The sequence below is a fragment of the Caretta caretta genome, chromosome 1, assembly GCF_965140235.1.
Source record: "Caretta caretta isolate rCarCar2 chromosome 1, rCarCar1.hap1, whole genome shotgun sequence".
In the NCBI taxonomy this organism is placed as follows: Eukaryota; Metazoa; Chordata; order Testudines; family Cheloniidae; genus Caretta; species Caretta caretta.
The window spans coordinates 107,553,531-107,573,963 of record NC_134206.1 but is presented as its reverse complement, the minus strand read 5'-3'; the positions used below and the strand labels follow the sequence as shown (position 1 = coordinate 107,573,963).

Genomic DNA, 20,433 nt, shown 5'->3' with positions numbered 1-20,433 from the left:
TATATATATATATGTGTATATATATATATGAAGAAATATGACATTTTTAGTTGTTAAGAAATCTCCCTTTTGTCATCAGGAATTAGTGTGTCTACCTATTTTCTGTATCAGCCTAATATACCAGAAATAAGCAGTGAAAAAGCTGGAGAATTATCATACTGTACAAATGTTCACCAAAAAATTGACAAAGTTACATCACAAGTGTTTCTGTAATGGGATTCATTAGCTAGATAATCTGAAACATGTGTAGTGTCATAGTCAAACTTACCCTTGCTATGTGGATGGTTTCAAGTTGGTAGACTAAGATATAAAAGGTAAGAATGGAAGAGAATATATATTGTGTGTGTGACATTGCACCCCATATTCTTCACAGTGATATGATTATTGCATAATTTTGATGCATTTTATGCAAGATGGGTCATGTGAAATGTCATTGGAAAAGTTATGATTTGCTGAATATAATTATCCTATTTGTATGCATGTATCATTTTTGTACCTGAAGTTATGAATATTGCCGATGTATCAGTATTTCAAATGTAGTTACACCTGGGTAACGCCCACTAGACAAGATGCTTTCAGTCTCGATAGTGGGTGGGGAAGGTCCTATTTGGGGCAATGGGCCATTAGGAAATAATAACAGGCCTTAGAAGAAGCTTATCTCTCACCTGGGGAGCGTTCCTGAAAATACTACAGACAGCTTCTGAGTAATGGCTAGTATGACTCTACAAGGATGTGTGATGAGACCACATGTCTCTAGACTCCATCTTGGGATGTCAATATTTTTCCACAGACAGGTCTGGGAACCAAACTTTGGGAAGAAAGTGTTCCTGCCATATACAAAAGCTATATAAGGCAGGGAGTGAGATCATCTGGTGTTCTTCACACCCCACACAAGAAGACTCCTAGAAACAGCTGGAGGCTAAAGGGATTTTTAGCCTGTGTATGAAAGACCTGGGGATTCCAAGCTGTAAAGCAAGTGCAGCTTGCCCCTTAAGAATCTGCAGCCTGCTTGTATCATCTCTTAGGGTGAGAATCTGCTTTTCATATCAAATCTATTTAGTATATTAAGTTTAGTTTCCCTTTTTTGTTTGTTTGCTAATCTGCTTTGATCTGTTAGATTTTAAGCAATTATAAGTTATAGCAATCTTTTGTAGTTAATAAACCTGTTTTTGCTTTATTTAAGCCAGTGAGTTGGAGTAAAGTGTGTGGGAATCATAAATCAAGGGGAAAAGGCTATTGTATATTCCTCTCCACATTGAGGGAGGGGGCAAATTTTATGAGGTTGCGCTGTACAGTTCCCCATGCAGAACATAACGGTATAATTTTGGGGTTATACTCCAGAGGAGGTGCGTACCCGAGGAGCTGGGAGTAGCCTTCCCATGCAGGGGCTGGTCAGAGAGCCTGCTTGTAACTGCAGCTGGGTGTGCCCCTACCTGTATGTATGCTGGTGAAAGTGCAGGCTGGAGGGCTTTGTAGCTTGTCACAGCAGTACAGCACAGGCTGGTGGGCAGGGGGCTCAGTTGTACCTCAGTTCCAGGTGACACCCGGGGGGGAATCCATCAAAGCATGTTAGGGGTTTTATTCTTTCACTGTGCATGCAACCCATGTGCATTGTGATGTTCATAAATGTGTCCCAAAAGAGCATGTAAAACTGAAATTGTGTGGGATACAATTATAACTGTGTCCCACAAGTTAAGTTAATATCTATTTAGGTTTTTAGAAAAGAAATTTAGTGGCTTCTACTTCCAAGTTTTATGAAAGCCAATTCTCAATAGAGTAACAGTGACCACCCTCGACAAATATGCAAATATTACACATCACCATAATGTCATACAGCAGGAACATGCACCATGTGTGCAAGAAGAATGTAAAAGGAAGATGCAATAAATAAATTGTCCTACTAAAATAAACAAAACAATAACACAGAGACTCCATAGTCTCTGCTTTTTTAACAGGGGGAGGAGGAAGAGATGGCTGTTTTCTGAGATACAAATTTTGTCTGCTGGAGTTGTGGACACCATAGAGCTGGTTGATAGAAAATCTCTTTTCTCTCCCATAGAAAATTTTGTATTTTTGTAAATAATCTGAAAACCAAAAGTTTTCTGCCAAAAACTAAACATTTTTGGGTTTGGGATGAAAATCTGAAACATTTCAGTTTTCTGGTATTAGATTTTTCTACAGCTCACTGAATTTTCTCACAGTAAATATTTTACGAGTTTCCGTGAAAAAAACTGTTTAGTTAAACAACAAATTTTCCATCAAAAATCAGCTTTGATGGACAGTTTTTGATAGCACTAGTAGAAAACTGTAGCAAAGTGGTCATCAAAAGGTTAACAGTTTACTCAGAGTATTATGTATTGGGGCCATCCTCTGCCCTTTCCTTCCCAAACACACTTCCTGTTTAGTTAGTGTGTGTTTTTCCTAACTCTTATGTAGCCAAATAAAGCAGCACATTCCCAGCCTGCAATACTGTAAGTAAAGCATGCTTCTTGTGCACTGAAAGGTTCCTTTGCAACAAAACAAACAAACAAAACATTTCTTTTCTGGTTTCATACATAATGTATGCAAGAATGGTGTCTCCTGCATAATCAAGTAGAAATACTCTCCTCTTATAATTATACTGAGCATACGTACATTTTTTACTTGTTTGAAAGATATCCCCTGTACATATAATAGGAATATCACTAAAAATATTTGAAACTTTCAAGATAGTAAAAGCTTCTAAGTGTGCCCTTTGTACACATAACTCCTTCCATTTTTGTTTTGTTTTATAAGCCGTGCTTGCTCTTTGTCAGGGAGTTTCCTGCGTGTATTCACTTTGGATTATTGTCAGATTCCAAATTTAAAGAGGACTCTGTTCTTCCTTCCTTCCATGTCAGTCTGACCCTTATTTTCCTCCTTTGTATCTAGGGCCAGAATTTTCAAAAGAGCTCAGTTCCCACTTAGGCATCAATATAGTGATCAGTTTCCCAAAAGAGTTCAGCAGCACTGTGATGGGGTTTATGGACCTCATACCAAACCAGAGCAAGGCATGGAGCAATATTGGGACAGGGATCCTCTGCCCCATAACAGCTGCAGGGAATGCTCCAAGTGAAGGGACAATTTTAAAAGGGCACTGGTAGCCCACAAGGGAGAAGGAGTTAGAGTCTGGTGCCTGGAGCTGCAGGCAGAATGACTGTAGCCTTGATAAGGCCACTCTGGGAGCAGTGATCCATATTTGTCCTCCTCCCACCCTTTGGTGCTGAGAACAACGAGATTCCCCAAAGAATGGGTTGTTCTCCCTTGGCAGATGAAGCAGATAGTACTAAGACTGTGGCCATGCCCCAAATGGAGGAGAGACAGCCCAGTAGGAGGTGATCCGGGGGAATGTAACTTGGGGTGGACCGATGAATGGACACTGCAACACCCCTTTAGAGCCCTTGGTTGGCACTCATTGGAGTGGCAGGGCCCAGGTTTCCTCCCCTCTTTTGTGCCAGAATCCAAGGGAGGAAGAGGAAACGCACAGGAGAGACTGAGACCCACCATATATGACCCAGTAGAACCCCAGCCATGGCTGCAGATTGAAAAGAAGTGTGAAGCCATTTCCTGACCACTAGGCCAGCTGGCTATCAGACTGACCCTCTATAAGCACTCAACACATTGAACTCTTTTGAAGATCTGGCCATATATGTCACAATGGAGCCTGCTGGATGCTGAACGCTTTTTCAAAATCTGGTCCCAGGTCTTTATGTGACTCTCATCACCACAGTACCTGACCATCTCTTAGACAGTAATGAATTTATCTTCACAACATCCATGTGAGGTAGGGAAGTATTGTTATTCCTATTTTAAAGATGGAAACTAAGACACAAAAAGATTAAGTAACTTTATAACAACAACAATATCTAGTTCTTCAATAGCACATTTTATTTTTGGATCTCAAAATGCTGTATAAAGGAGGTTGGTATCATTATCCCTATTTTATAGATGGGGAAAGAGGCACTGAGAGGGACGTGACCTGCCTAGGTCACACAAGAAGGCAGCAGCGGAGCTGAGACCTGATACTATGTCCACTCCCAGTGTCTCAACTAAAAGACTTCCTTTCTTTTCAGTCTGTCCCCACTTTTCCTCAGACTGTCCCCACTTTCTCTTCGGTTCTTCAAAACATCCAGAGAGAATTCATAATTCTGTGCATGGGAGGTTAAATCTCAAAAACAAGAGTGTGAGGGAAGGAGTTAAAAGAATGCCCTCTAACACTGTTTATGTAATAAAACAATGTTCTTACTCAACAGCAAAGAAATCTCAGAATGTAAGTTCATCCCGTGACAACTCTAGACTACTTGTGACATAACACATTGGGTACTTGTTCTCTTCAGCTGCACTGTTGCTGGCCTTACTATCCTCCCCTCCTCACCCCACCCCATTGCAGTCCTCAAAACCAGACGTACACTTGGGACATACTGAATGACTCATATACCTGGGCACACCAGCTGTCTGAATCACTGGACTGCCAATCAAAGTTTCTTTCACAGCATTTGTTGTCATAGATTCACTCTCCCATCCCTGATCTAAACTAAGGGATGAAGACACTAGTAGGACAAACAAGGTTACATAATTTTAAAAAACTACAAACAGCAATAGTTCTCATTAATAGAGCTGGGTGAATTTTTTTGGCCAAAACTTTTTTCACTGAAAAACATAGATTCTGCAACTAGAAACAGGAGAGGGTTAAAATCCATGGCAGCACCCTACCCAGAGGTAGGGAGTAGGGGAACCTAGGCCCTCTGTAATAGGCTGTTGGGGACACCTAAATCTGTGAGCTCTCTGACTCTGCAAGAGTGAGCTTTGCTGGAGGTTAGACTGTGTGTCAGCTCCCTGCACCAGCAAACTCCTCAAGGCTTCCCCAACACAAACCTCATCTACCAGGTTACAATCAGTGAACTCCAGCCCCTGAGTTCCTCAGAGATGTTTCACTGCAATGCACAGCCCCTATTACTGTATATTCACAGAAGATATTAAGTTCACTCCTCTTTTATAGAGTCAGTTCATCACAGTTTATTAACTTCACTGGGGTAAACACACGCAGTACTGAGTTGGTTTATAGTGAAAATAAAACAAGTATATCAACAAAAGGATATAGGTTAAATTATACCAAGTATAAGGATCAAGATAGAGATGGTTACAAGAAAATAAAAAGTGAATACACACATCTAACAGATGAAAAAATTTAATCTGGCAGGACACAGTCTTTGTTCAAGGTTGTTTCTCTCACCCACAGTCTCCTTTCCAGCTTTTGCTGGCCAGGATCCACCTTGGAGATCAAATTTCTTGGTTCCTTTGTCTCCTAAACTGAGGGATAATCTAGGGGTTCTTTGCCCCTCTTCTTTATAGTCCATTGAATATTTGAAATTCTGAAGTGCACCTCCAGTTCACGCTGAGTAAAGGAGCCATGAGGTCTGCATGATAAGGCTCCATGCTGGTTCCTCCCCTGTTGGTGATTGCTACAATGCAAACTGATCTGTTTCTGCAACCTCCAATATGCAAATGAATAACCAATAGACTGTGATTGCACCTGGATGGAGGCGTCAGCCTTTTCTTTGTCTGGTTAAAAACTTTTTTACCACCTCCCCAGATTTGTCTGGTTTGAACACATTTCAATTCCATATTTTCAGCACAACTGTAGAGTCCTCTGTGGGTTTATCGTACATATGCTATGTAAAAATATTAATAATCAGTGTGTTATTCATTTTCCAAGGATATCTTACATGACACCTATTAGATATAGGTTATGACATTAGTGAGTCAGGGTACACTGAACTGGTCTGGTCAGCTAAAATTTACTGCCAGACACTAAGGAGCCCCTTTGGCCTCTGGCACCGGGATACTCTTAGGGTCATACCCTCCCACTCCACCAAGTTCTGACCCATGGGCCCTCATGACCACCATAAGGAATGTCAGATTGCAGGTAGTGAACACGAACACCCTCCCCAGGTCTCTTCCTACTACCCTGTTGCTCTTCATGGTGTGTCGTGGCCTGTGGTTGTCCCTTGCAACCCAACCCCTGGGCCTCTGCAGGCCACGGGTCCCAGCTTTGTGCAGCTGTGATGCACCCTCCTGGGGTAGTCACTCTATAACAGCAAATACAAGACTTTCTCTCTCCATCACCCACCCAGCTGTGCTGATAAGCCTCCCTTTTAAGCCTCTACTCCAACTTGAGCATGCCCAATAGGCCTGCCCAAATGGGGCTTTCAAGGCACAGAATTGTTCCTGTCTCCCTATCTTCCTAGTGTGGGCTTTGTCCACCCCATCACAGCAACACCAAAATATGGTGGGAATTTGTGTCAAAGACACTGAATTGGTTTGGTTGGAAAAAAACTTTTTCACAATTCTAAAAAAAAATCAAAAGGTTTCATTCTGACATTTTTTAAATGAAGCATGTAGCTATTGTGTGGTTCAAAAGTGATTTTTCTTTAGAAAATTTCCACCATTTTTATTTTTTCAAATGAAAAAAGGTAAAAAAATTCAATGTAACTTTTTATTTTGGGTCAAACAAAATGCTTAAAAATATATAAAATACCAGCAAATGGAAAAATCCAGAATTTGCTCATTAATCTATTTTTATTAAATGAATAAGGGGCCAATTTTGCATTCTTCAGACACCTGATAATCACTTTTAGGTGCACAAGGAATGCAGTAGTGTGCCCAGAGTTATTGAACAAATGGAGGAATTACAGTTCTTTGGTACACAAGACAGAATAGAATTAATTTAACACTCAAAGTTGCCATCCCTATTTCATTATAGCAGCCAAGTGAACGTGATAGTGAACATCTACAGATACCCATGGCAACCTAAGGTTTAATTATAATAGTAGGCTCACAGCACAGCAGTGAAATTTGTCTCAAGGATTTCATTGCAAACCTTTATCTTCCAGAGACTTATAGCTCATTTAAAACATTCCTGTTTGGTTAAAACTTTGTATATGAATCTGATCCAGAAATAACATTTGATATAATGCTGTCAGTATACATGAAGTTTTGTCTGAGAGCAAAATTAAGGCTTTTGCTCATTGCCAGCAAAATAAAGCTATATTTAAGCAAATGCACATCCACCCACTCACATATATACATATTTGTGTACAATTTTTCACCACTATCTGCATGCTCTGTGTTCTACTAACACAGAGGTAAACATGTATTGTATATCAAATGAGCTCTTCTTAAAATATGCCTGACATTTTTTACAAATGAAGAGTAAATGCTTCTTCAAACCCCGGTTACACAAATTACCTTTAGCCTTATTTTCCTTGTTTTCCTTAAGCGTTAAAATAGGATTTTATCCCATCCCTGCTAATTTGTCTAGACTGAGTTCCAATATCAATAAATAAATGTAATACAGTTCTATGGCATCTTTCATCCCATGATCTCAAAATGCTTTGCAAATTATCTGTGGACCTGAATTATGTGGTGCTCTCAATGGGCATTTTGTTCAATCTAGGACCACAAAATTTGGCTACAAGTATTTAAGTCCTGCAACTCCCTGAGAGGCAAGTTTAATCACTTCACCCAACCAATGAAGTAGAACATAACAAGTGCTTAATACCACAGAACAACACTACATAACAGTAGAACAACAAGTGCAATCTGTTGTAGCCAACCGAAAAAGTATGGGGAAAGCAATTAGGAAGAATGTAATTACATGAGTTGAGATTTGCCCAGGACAGCATGGTTAAAACTCCTACTGTTACAAAAAGCACCACCATAATTTTAACTAAAACAAACTGGCAAGATCTCTCTTTTATGTATGATTCAAAAGAGAACAAAAGGTCCTCTAATACCATGCTGGGCCACTGATTTAGAGCAAACTCTAAAAGCTTAGACTGCAACCTACAGAAGGATCAACACCAGTTCCTGACATACCTAGAGGTTCTTTAGGAGTTCTGGCACAGTTAATCCTGATTTACAAGATCAGGAAGGACCACAGTATACAGTGCTAATACATTACATCTGTTGTAAGGTTTTGATCCTGCACTGAAGTCATTGGCAAAACTCAGATTGACTTGAATGCTGCAAGCTCAGGCTATAAATAGCTTTGAAAGAGTGGATGTGATTCAAAGACTTGGTCTATACTACAGAGTTAAGTCAATGTATGGCAGCTTAAATTGACCTAATCATGTCAGTGTCTACACTACAATTCTGCTTCCGCTGGAGCTGGGGGCTCCAGCTGTGAGCCCCCTGTGGACTGACAGCTGGAGCCGGAGCTGAAATGTGAAATAATAGCAGCCATGAAACTGACAAGAATATCAAGTTCACTGCTGGTAGGCTCCCTGCTGTGAAATTTATCCCCACCCCAGCTCACAGCTGGGCTGTCAGTGTAGGGGGCAGGAGGGGGCTCACAGCTGTGAACCCACTGCAGATTGACAGTTTGGCTGGCACCTTCCTGACAGCTGGGGGGGAGGGAGAAGCAGCTGTGAGCTGGGGGACTTGTGATATAATTGAGAGTTGACAACACGGTTGTCACACACTTTTCTTTTAGCACTGCGTATTTGTGCACAGTCACTCAGAAGGGGTTAACACAGGCTGCAAGCTGGGGGATATTTAGGCTGAGAGAAGAATCCTAATTAAAGCAAGCTCACCTGTGCAGGAACAGGAAGGGCTCCTATAAAGCCAGGGAGCTGGTAGCAGAAAATGGGCTGTAGGGAGGACAGCTGCAGTCACTCCCCTGGGACAAGGAAGAGAAGGAGATTTGACCCAAGAGGAAGGCTTGTTTAGCAGCACAGAGGAAAGGGGTTTGGCTAGAAGGATGGATAATGAGAGCCTAGGATAGGCAAGGTAGGAAGTAATCCCAGGGAGTACCAGGAAGGTTTGTGGTTACCCAGACCTTCACTGCTGGAGGTAAGGCCCTGGAGTGGAACCCAGAGTAGAGCGTAGCCTGTGTTCCCCTTGAAGCCAATGAATGAGTGGCACAAACTGGTCAGTGATCTTCAAGATTGTCCAGCACTGTTCGTCCCAGTCACAGAGGAGAATTACTTGTCCAGGGCAGTGGATTTAAGGACTGCCTGGGATGCTGTGGAGGACTTTGATCATACCCAGAAGGAGAGGACTCTTTTATGACTTGGTTGGAAAGCTAAGCCATGATGATGAGGCGCAGCAGCTCCTAAGGAGTAAGAAGGGGGCTGCAAACCAAGAGAGTGAGATGATGCGCTGAGGAACTGTGGGAAGAGGCCGTCAGGCTGGCAGAGCTAATCCCCAGATGCAGCAAGGAGAGGATGCCACCTAGCAGTGAGCAGAGGTACCGCAGAACATTCTCCTATTATAATTTTGTTTTATGTTCACGTTCAGCAGTTGCTAGGCAACAAAAACAAAGATGCTGGTTGAACGATCAACTGGCATAGTCTGATTCAAAGTAATTATCCAACTGACTACTGCCCCCCACCTACCCTTTATCTGTCTTTTCTAGTTACATGGTAAACTCTTTGGGGAAGGGACTGTCTGAGTATGTATGTCTATGGTTCTAATACAATCACACCCTAATCTTATCCAGTATTTCTAGGCACTGCCAGAATAATAATAATAGTAAAGAAAATCTTCATAATGTAAACCAAACTCATTGATGTACACGTTTATCTGAGTCTGAAAAATTGCACCAAAAGAAGTGTGAATGGTTCCCATTCAGCTCAACTGGATGTTAACTCTGACTCATAATGGTAATGGAAACAGTGATATCTATTCCACTGCTAATTATTTTAGAAGAACATCAAGCTAATATCTTTAGCAATCATATCTGGATAAAGTGGCAGATATTGGGGCAGGGTGCTGGTGAGCAGATGCTTTCAAGAGTGGCTGGGGTGTAATTAAGTCAATCCCCTTTTGCATGCCCAAAGCGGGGGAGAAGAGATACCACCTCTTCTTCCAGTCCTAAATACCTCAAATGCCTTCTGGGTGCCAGAAATCTGTTGTGAGGCATCTCATTTTGGCATCAGGAGTGGATGGAATGTGAGTAGTGTGATGGACCTTGGGAGAGCACCATTCCCCCCAACCATATATGACTTCTGCTTTAAAGTAATATTCTATTCTGAAAAGTGGCTCTGCACAAGTCACAAAGTGAAGTTCCATGTTCATTGTGTATCATTAATTCCGTAACAAATTTGCCCAGTTTATAGGAAGAAGATTTTTTTCTTCTAATGGCTAGTTATCTGTAGCATGCTAGCATGAGTCTGTCTACGTGGGCTGAGAGGCTCACTCCCAGCTCCAGTGTAGACATACCCAATCTGGTTCCTGCTTCTCCCTTGCTCCAGGAGAAAATTAATCTGTGCCAGCCCTTTTACTAATGCAGATTCTGTTGTGGGGGCCAGTCTGGTGGTGCTTGAGCAAAGTCTCTACTGACTCCTTTACCCACTCTAAGCTTATTCGTGTGGATGGGGAAGTAGCATTCTGGTTGCAGCTGCTCTTTCTCCCTTCCCCATGCAGGATTTGGTGATTCAGGGTGCCCAGTTGGGTTTAGGATTGACTCCTCAATATTGTGATTAATAAATGTTGTCTAGGGTTGAAATTACCACAATGACAAATAAAGAGAGCCAAACTTTCATATATGCATGGTGTAAAGAGTGTAGCACAAACTACATTCTGGCTTAAAATATTTCTTTTCAGACCTGTTTAACCTTGAGTTATCATGGTGAATTACCGGTAACTCATTTTTTGGACTCTATTCAAATTTAAAACAAACACTCAATCTCTAGAAATGCAGCTGCTTTTCAACATCTTTGGAAATATTTCACTATATCTGAGTGCCACTCTTGCAAAGGGACTTAGGAAAATTTCTGATTAGAAGATTTTTAAGAATGTTATTTTGACAGAAGTTGTAGGAAGGTTTTATTCTTACTCAAATCCCTGCCCCAAAGAAACCTGCAAAATAATATCATTTAAAATAAGAGTAAAGAGAAAATCTAGACTCTGTTTCTGTTAGTTGGACTCATGGTACCATCCCACGATAACTTTCTGACCGAGCATGTTTTATTTGCCAGTAATCTGGCAAATGTTGCTCTCTAAAACCTATCCTAGGGGAGTAAAAGCAAGCAAATATTGGTTTCTGTTCTAAACACAAATTGTGTTATTCTGTTTTGTGAGTTGAACTAAGTAGGGAACCAAAACACTCATAGGTGCTGGAATTAGGAGTGTGGGGGGTGCTGCAGCACCCCCTGACTTGAACTGGTTTCCATCATATACAGGGTTTGCAGTTTGGTTCAATGGCTGTCAGCACCCCCACTATAAAAATTGTTTCAACATCTCTGAGATCACTAGCACAGCTGGCTTCTTTATAAGCTGGATATATAACATGCTAGTACTTTAGACAAACTGATTTAGTCCTCAGCTTATTGGTTGTACTTGATAAGACCATACCAAATTTTAAATCATTTTTAAAATGTAATTCAATGTTGCCTCATTTCGTTTTAGTATTCTACAAATGTATTTTCTTCTTGATAACATTTTCAGTAAAACCATTGGGTACACAAAATACACAATGGCAATGAAAAAGAAAAAAGACAGCAAAGCACATCCACAGTATCAGCTTATTCCAAGCAAGATGGCAAATTAAAGCACTGAACCATTTACAAACAGCCTTCCCACCCACAACTAGAACGGATAGCCAAATAAATATGTTCTAAAACAGATTCCATTATCCTTTATACGAGCAAATAATATTCAACTTGAAAATAATAAAGAGTTCTCTTCAAACAGAAATGCTGTCCTTGCAGTTCATTTGCAACAACACTTTCCCCAAAACTAACAGTCTTTATCACCATTTGATGTTCCAATTGAATTAAGATAAATTAGAAAAAGGAAATCCTAATCAAAAGACTGCTTGTATGCTATTTATTTCCTTTTCCATACTTAACAGAAATGTCCTACTGGCAGTATATCTTATGTGTGACATTTTAATCATTCTTTTCACAGGATATTTTAAAAATAATTTTAAAAGAGACAGATCCTGTCCTGAAATGTGATACTATCACTCACACAAAGATCACAGCATATTGCACTGAAGCACATTCAACCTCAGGATGATCAATGTATAAAGAGAGATTTGCCTTTCCTTACATCAGTGTGTTCTAAATATAAACCTGTTTTTAAAAACAGGACCTGTACTTGGGAAATCTTTGTGATGTCACTGCACATTCCAATTTAGTAGTAATCATCAAGTTTAAGACTGATATTCAAAAACATGTCTTCAAATACAACTTTTGCAAATATTAGCTTACAGCTGATGGCAGAATAAGGCTCCTATTTCACAACTTATTGTCTAGTTACTTTATTCCACATAGATTTTATATTAATAACAAATCATAGTAAACTAGATTTCTTTCAAAGATCTACATAGAAAGTATTGCCTTGAAATGATACATTTTGAATATGTTCATTACTGTATATTTACATTTCTTAAATGCCTTACATATGTTGAAATATACAATCAATGACAGTTGAAGAATATACAGTGTTTATACTGAGGGGGGGAAAATTACCTCCGGTGCTATTTAACTCAAATGCATTTAATTTAAAGAAATCTTTCTAGTAAGATCTTGAAAGTAAGAAACAATGCACAAAGAAATACAATTTCCTACCAGAAATATTATCCTGACAAATTTGGCTCCCACCTAGTCCTGTGTTCAACTGAATCAATTTCACACTTACTCACCTCCCTGTCTCTGATGTGGTTTATTCATTGGTTTGATATTGCCATAGCAACTCCGCAACATGGTAACATGTTAGCCAAGCTATTCTATTCACCTCCAAGTGTATGGTGAACAGCTGTCTGGTGTACATGCAGCATAATATTTTTATATATATTGATTTCTGTTTCCTGCTATTAACCACTATTTTAGCATCACCATTTGTAACTCTGTAGTTAAGGGTCTTTCATTATGACTTTTACAGCAGTCAATTTTCCACTAGTTATAGCTCAATTAGAAACATCAGCACTTACATCAAATTTACCATAGGAGATTTAAAGCCAGGGGTACATTGTGTGTGAATTTGAAACTAACTCACTTGACCATTTTCAAATAACTGGAAAAAACAAAATACACACAACCACTCCATCTCTCAACTCTGCCCCCTTGCAAATTTCATGGCTTCTACATGTTTTTATATTGCTGTCCCATGAAAAAAAATAAATAAGGGTCAGATTGTGGCTGGCACTTGTTTGCTTGGGTGTGTGTGAATTAAGGAGCCATTCCACCCAACTTTGTGTGGCTTGCAGAAGGGCCAGACATATTTGTAGTCCCTGTGCTCAAGGGAGTGCAGAGACTACTCCCTTTGTGCCTTCCTGTAGACTGGGCAGAAAATGACTGGCCTGTCATGATGAGGGGGTGATATGCTACATCCCCTGAAGGGGAGTAGCAGGGGTGAGCTATTCCTGTGTTAAGGGAGGTGGGGCCAGGGGATGCTCAGAGAGGATTCTGTCTTCCTGGCTACACAAGAGCAATGTGACACTTCACTAGCCCTGCTTATGAGCTGTGTGCAATTTGCTGAATCCAGCCCTAAATAAAACAAATATCTGGACCAAAACACTCTTTGCTGCAGCACAAACACGAGACCTTAAGGCTACCACAAAGTCTATCACATCATTTAATATGCAAATCAGGGCATCCCTAGATTCAGATCTGGACCAGCGCACTAGCATGAGTGGGTGTTGAAAACATCTCACTGACAGAGTGCCTATCTGCACAAGCCAAGCTAACATGTTACACAAATACATTTACACAAAGTTTAAGCATAGTTGTATTTGAACTAGGTTACATAAGAGAATTTGGCCAGCTAGTTTGTTTCTAAAAGACCTAAAGGCTCAGTTTTTCCCTCAGATCCACCTGTGCAACTCCCACTGAAGTGAATAGAAGCCATGTGTAAATATATAAGTGAAGAATAGAGGCCAATGCCTCCTGGGGGCTAAAAATACATCTTTAATTCCAGTAACAGTCTATACTGCCCATCCAAACCAACTTACAACTTTTGCAGCCTCAACCATGTTTAAGCCCTGCTTAAACACGGTTGTTAAATACTATTGTTTGCCTCAGTCTAAGTGTAGGATTGCATCTGTGGGATAACAATACTGTCTCAATTGAAATTCAAGTTACGGTCACAGAAATTAGGGTTGCCAACATTGTATTTCAAAAATAAGGGACTGTTTTCTTAGCACCCCCGCCTCACCCTTTCTCTAGATATTATTTAGTAGTAGTAGTAATAAGAAGTAACAACCTACATTCTCCAGGGGTATTTCTTGCTGCTTTTTGCAGCACTCAGCAACTCCCAATCTTGCTGTACAGAGATGAAAAAATAAAGGACATCCCTTGTAATAAGAGACTGTTGGCAACCCTAAGTGATTAGGTTTCTGTGTTCTAAGATGTATCATCAAAACGTTACCGCACAGACTGGAAACAAAAAGCTTGAATGTGCTTTACCAGTGGAGCAGAAAACTGCATTTTTCTTTGTAGTTTATCTAAACTATAGCTTTCCCACCCCCCATGCCCAAATCTCAGTAAAAGCTGCTTCAGCTGATGAATGCACTGCCCATCAGACACACAAGATCTATATCTACTGCCTCTCGGACAGGGATTCTCAAACTGGGGGTCCCCTCAGGGGGTTGCAAGGTTATTACATGGGGGGGTCGCGAGCTGCCAGCCTCCACCCCAAACCCTGCTTTGCCTCCCGCATTTCTAATGGTATTAAATATACAAAAAAGTGTTTTTTAATTTATAAGGGGGGTCACACTCAGAGGCTTGCTATGTGAAAGGGGTCACCAGTACAAAAGTTTGAGAACTACTGCTCTAGTAAATCCCTGTTTCCTTCCAGTGCAGCCTCACAGATGATAGCTACAACAGAAACATTTAGTGTAGAAAGGGCACTAGAGCAGCGGTGGGCAACCTGCTGCCTGCAGTCCACATGCGGTCCATCAGGGTAATCTGATTGTGGGCCTCGAGACATTTTGTCGAGGTTGACCATCTGCAGGCATGGCCCCCTGCAGCTCCCAGTGGCCGCAGTTCGCCGTTTCAATTGCCACTTCCTTGAACCCTGCTTGGATCAATTCTAAACAACAGGGTGTCAAAAATGCAAGCAACCACTAGTGTGCACTAGTTATCCTACGTTTGCTCCCACTAGGCAAGTGGGACAATGCATTTGTGTGGTCTGTACCTGGCCTTGGGAACCAGGGACTCCTGAATTCTTGTGTTGACTGAGTACTTGGGCACAAATTCATCAGTAGAGCTGGGCAAAATGTTTGGACAAATACTTTATTTGCCCAAAAACGCACTTTTGGGCAGATCAAAACTATACACAAAATTGGGTCAAATTCGGATAATAGTTCTGGCCAAAAGAAAAGAAAAACTTGAAACATTTGGTTCTGAAATTTTTGAATTGAAACGTTTTGACTTTTCATTCTGAAATTATGTTTCATTCCAAAATGTATTTTTTTAGTTAAAAAAACTGGGGGAAATCCAAAATAAAATTAAAAAACTGAAATTTCACATCAGGTCACAAAACATTTCACTCTGGGTCAAATTAAATGTTTTGTTTGTTTTCATTTCAATGAGAAATACTGAAAAAAATCTGTTTTGGGCTAATCCAAAATGTTTTTTTTCTTCCAGATTTTTTTCAGTTTGGCCACTGAACTGAAAAATTCTTCACTCAGCTTTACTGCCGAATTCTAGTGCTGTTTCTTTCTTTGAATTTGGCACCCCTTTTTAGGGAGGGAGGGAGAGAGACTGACTGACTTAAAATGTTGGAGAACTTGTGGTGAAAAAGGAGATTTCATGCATATTGGTGGACATGCCAGTCATTCCAGTATTTTCATACAATTTGTAACCAAACATCACAAATTGTTGGATATTTATTACCAAAATGGCCCTTTGCTAATCCTCCTGGGATTTTTTAGTGGAAATGCTCGCACAAGAAAATGACGAATTAATCTCTCATCTGCTAGTAGCTGCTCAGCTATTGGTAGCCTCTCACTGGAAAAAGAGAAAAAGCCCAACCATTGAGGAATGGTTCAAAAAATATGGGAGGCTGTGGTTATGGAAAAAATAATGCACCAAATACGTACTCAGCAAAATAGAGGACAGATAGATACTTAGATATTTGGTTACCCTTCATTCAGTACTCGGACAAAGTACATTCACCTGCACAAAAACCAAAACACACCTATCCAATTTTTTTTTAATATTAACATATGAAAGACATACCTCTTCTGTTACAGAATCATAGAATATCAGGGTTGGAAGGGACCTCAGGAGGTCATCTAGTCCAACCCCCCACTCAAAGCAGGACCAATCCCTAATTTTTTTCCCCAGATCCCTAAATGTCCCCCTCAAGGATTGAACTCACAACCCTGGGGTTAGCAAGCCAATGCTCAAACCACTGAGCTATCCCTCCCCCTAAATGTTAAATGTGTGCATATAGGGATTTCACGCAATTTAATAAAATCATTAGAAATGACAGGTGGTGTAATGATGCTCACTATGGAACATGGTAATAGCCTGTTATAGAAAGAACTGATGACTACATTCCTATATAATATCTCCTTAAACAAAAGGTAACTGTTGTAATGATTATTTTGTTTCTGATACTTAAATGGCAAGGATTTGTAAACTTGTTAAAACTTCTAAATAAATAGTCCTTGAAAACAAAAAACAGAAACCCTAATGAATCAGCACTATTAAGCACAATGCTACTGCAAGCAGTGAAGTGATTTGTTTCCTTTCAGCTAAAGTTACAATACAGGCTTCCTGCCATACAGTTTGCAATATATTAAATCTCTCACAGAACAAATTTCATTTTCAATTCATACTCATTTATTTCTCCTTCCAAAATTAACAACTTTAAAAGTGTTGCCTAAATGACCATATTTTGCCTAATCTGACGGCCCTGCCTAAAGTGATGATAGCTGATGGGAATGCACCTAATTTAAAATGAATGTTCATGATGACAGACCCTGTTCAACCTCAAAGAACCATTGTAATGTAGGAACACACAAGCAGTGAAAAGCAGAAGAGTGGCATTAACTTGTCAGGAGATTGCACTTGTCCTTATCATTGGCATGGAAGTGTGGCTAATGCAGACTGCAATCCCCTATCTTCCTCCAAGGGGGTGCAGACAAGAGTCAAATGGTAGATCTCCATGTACCACATCAGGCCCATATCCAAACAGTCAGGGATTCTTGGATTTTATAGATATATGGTGGTGGGGAGGAAAGGAAATTGATAAAAGGATTCCAGCACTTGATATCTCCATATACAGCAATTTGTTTTTAACATTCTCAGAACAAAGAGAAATTTGAGTTGTTCATGAACACTGTTAAATAATCCTGTGAAAGAGATAAAGAACATGCAAAAAAGAACAGGAATGGAATCCAGATTACAACAGTGGTATTATTTCTGAATCTTCATCAGACGAACACTAAAACTCTACTGTTCACCTCCCCTTCTGTGCCTAAGGTCTTCAGTGTGGATGACAGCTAAAATGCTTATTGACTCAATCCAAGAAGAACTAATTAGAAGGCAAAATGCTAATAAGGAAGATTAAGCAAAGGAAATAGGTGTGAGTGTGATTCAACAGTCTCTTTAAGGGTCTCATCCTGTCCAGAATTGACACAGGTCTACTTCAGCAGCATGGACTCCAGAAGCATGAATACTGTTGCTATACTTCAAAGCTTCAGTCTTGTAATTGGATCTGCTAGTACAGTCCTTGAGCTTGTGCAGAGCTCCAATGATTTTCCTTAGGACTTGTCTACATGGTCTGATAGTGCACGGCAAGCCAGGTGTAAATCAGCAGTGCACTAACCTGCTGCACACTAACTACCCATGTGGACCCTGCTTCCATGTGCAGAGTTCCATGGTGCGCTCTGACACACTATATAGCAGGAGCTATATAGTGTGTCAGAGTTTGTGCATGGCAGGCCAGAAGACTGTAGATTTACCCTGCGGCTTATGTGCACTGAGACTGTGCAGACAAGCTCTTATTTTTCAAACTTTTGAGTACTTGTTTCTGTGTGCACAGTTTCTGCTTCCATGGAAGAAAGATTTTTTTTTTTATGTGGGTTTATTACAAGCTTCTTCTTCTCTAGGGCAGGAGGGTTGCGGGGGAAGGGAGAAGGGCAGTTTCTCTCTAGCACACAAGGCTGGTATTAGGGGGCATCAAGCAGGGCAATTGTCCGGGGTCCCTGAGAAGCTAAGTTATGGGCACACAAACATACCCCAAACACACACAGACTTTATTTTATGCCAGTCTTTAAAAAAGGTACCATGAAGTTGTTGTATTATTTCTGGGGAAAAAGCCATTTTTTAGAGTTATTTATCAGACTACTCTATTAATTTAAAGTTTCAAGAGCCCAAACAAATATTAATTAAAATAGGCTAGGCAAAATAACATACATGGCTTTAATGTTTTTTATTTGATAGTTTATATCACTGGGACAGCATGAGAACTCCGATTTTATCTAAAGCTAGCAGTAGTGGATATATTACCTTTCAAACCACTACAACAGGTAACTTTCTGAGGCATGTATCCTCCCAGCAGAAATGCAGCTTTGCTTATGGATCATTTTTCAAGATACAGACATGAGTCTCAGGTCTGTTTTGTATATGCTGAGTTTTGACTCCCTGCTAATACTTTCCAACTTCTCACCACAACTTCTAAAACACATACTAGAGTTGACAAGAATATGCCAGCCAAAAATCAGCCACTATTTTATGAGCTATGCTCTCACTAGCTGGTGCTATTGCAACAACAGGAAATTAGCGTGAGAAGGATGAGTAATTCAGACAGACAAAATAATCTGACAGTAAGTAAACTGATGATAATGTAAGTAATCAGGTCAATATCAGGAAATCTCTGAAAGAAGAAAGAGAGGGAACTCAAGTCAGTTCTTAGCCAACAAAGGCAATCATAAAGGCTCTGATTTCCATAGAGATGCTAATTTAGGCCTGGAATGTATTAACATGATGTAGCTGTTATTTTGATTGATTGCACTCTGTGTTCATTGAGATCAACTAATGTTACTGTCTCTGATGGCAAACAGATATTTGTTTGTGATTATCTACCTATGAGTATCACTGCACAATCTGGTCCTTTTTAGTTCCTAACAAAAATGTTTTTTTGGAAAATTGCAGTCTCTCTCGGCAAGCATAACCCCTTGCTGAAATTTCATACATATTGAAGCACAAAAATAAACAATGTAATCAGAATTGACCCTCTGTAATGAAATATCAACATATAAAATAAGAGTATTAGGGAATGCGACAGATTTATTATTTTTAGCACATCTTCCTATGGGCTCAATCCAGCAAAATGTTGAACATCTGCCAGGAGTGCAGCATCCTCAACTCTCTAAGATTAGGAGGATCAAAATAACCATCACGTAACTAGTTTTAATGCATGTTTTAACCATACATGTGTTAGGATATGATTTGAAAAATAAATACTTTGGGGGGTCCAATCCTGCAAATTTAGATGCATATGTTTAGCGTTATTATGCAAATATACTGCTGATTTCAGGTCTGTTGCATAATGTTTATTCTTATATTTCAAATTACTGTAATCATGTTCTGGAAATTGACACATGTCAAGTTTAAGTGTTTTCATGATCAAACTCTATTTAGTTTGCTTTCACAGTTTTGTTTGTATTTAGATGTTAATGCTGTTAACAAATCACAAAGAGAAAACACGTTTGTCCCCAAAACCCTTTGCTCTAATAAATTTGTTAGTGTCTAAGGTGCCACAAGTACTCCTGTCCTTTTTGTGGATACAGACTAACACGATTGCTACTCTGAAACCTTTTAGTAGTAACATTTATGTTTAGCAACTGATAATGTAAAATACATTTTGAAAAGAAGAGTGAGTATTTTATCTAAATAAAACAATTTCATAGCTGTGTATATCTGGAAATAATAAATGAAAAGTAATTCTGAGAAGTGTGTATCCTAAACTGTTTAAATTTGACATGAATGATTAGCTGAGTATATTTAGAATCTACCACAGTCTAAATAAACACAGAAGAATTATTAGTTGCTATAACAACTATGAAAACATCCATGAAGAATAACTACCATTATCAGGCATAATTTTCTCTGAAAGCATTTGTACAGAGGATTCAAAAACACAATGAAACATAAAAGAAATAGGATCTTTGGCGTGTATTATCACTGGTTTCCCTACAGCTTCATTCTTTGTAAATCTAGCAAAGAGGCCTACTTAATACTGTCAATTATCAAATACAACAATACCCATTTTGATTTGTGCTTTGGATTTGACAGAACTATTACCTTGCTAAGTCCAAAATGTCAATGTTAACTTTGCTATAGCACAACTTGCTGAAGTCACATGATTTGAAAAATAGGGGATTATGGGTCCTATGCTGCAGGGCTTTGATTGTCCTCTTGGAGATACACAGCATCTCAGCTGCCATTAACC

At 39.7% G+C, this 20,433-nt stretch overlaps 1 protein-coding gene across 10 annotated transcripts in view; it reads right to left on the bottom strand.

Moving 5' to 3' along the window:
• MYO16 (myosin XVI) overlaps positions 1 to 20,433 on the bottom strand; it is a 602,174-nt gene that overhangs the window by 545,258 nt on the left and 36,483 nt on the right. Inside the window, exon 1 of one of the 10 annotated variants that reach the window (XM_048854944.2) lies at positions 12,597 to 12,641. The exons of the other annotated variants lie outside the window; for them this stretch is intronic. The gene's annotated coding sequence lies outside the window, so the exon portion shown is untranslated. Of the gene's footprint in view, positions 1 to 12,596; positions 12,642 to 20,433 lie in introns of those variants that run through there. 10 annotated transcript variants of the gene reach the window in all.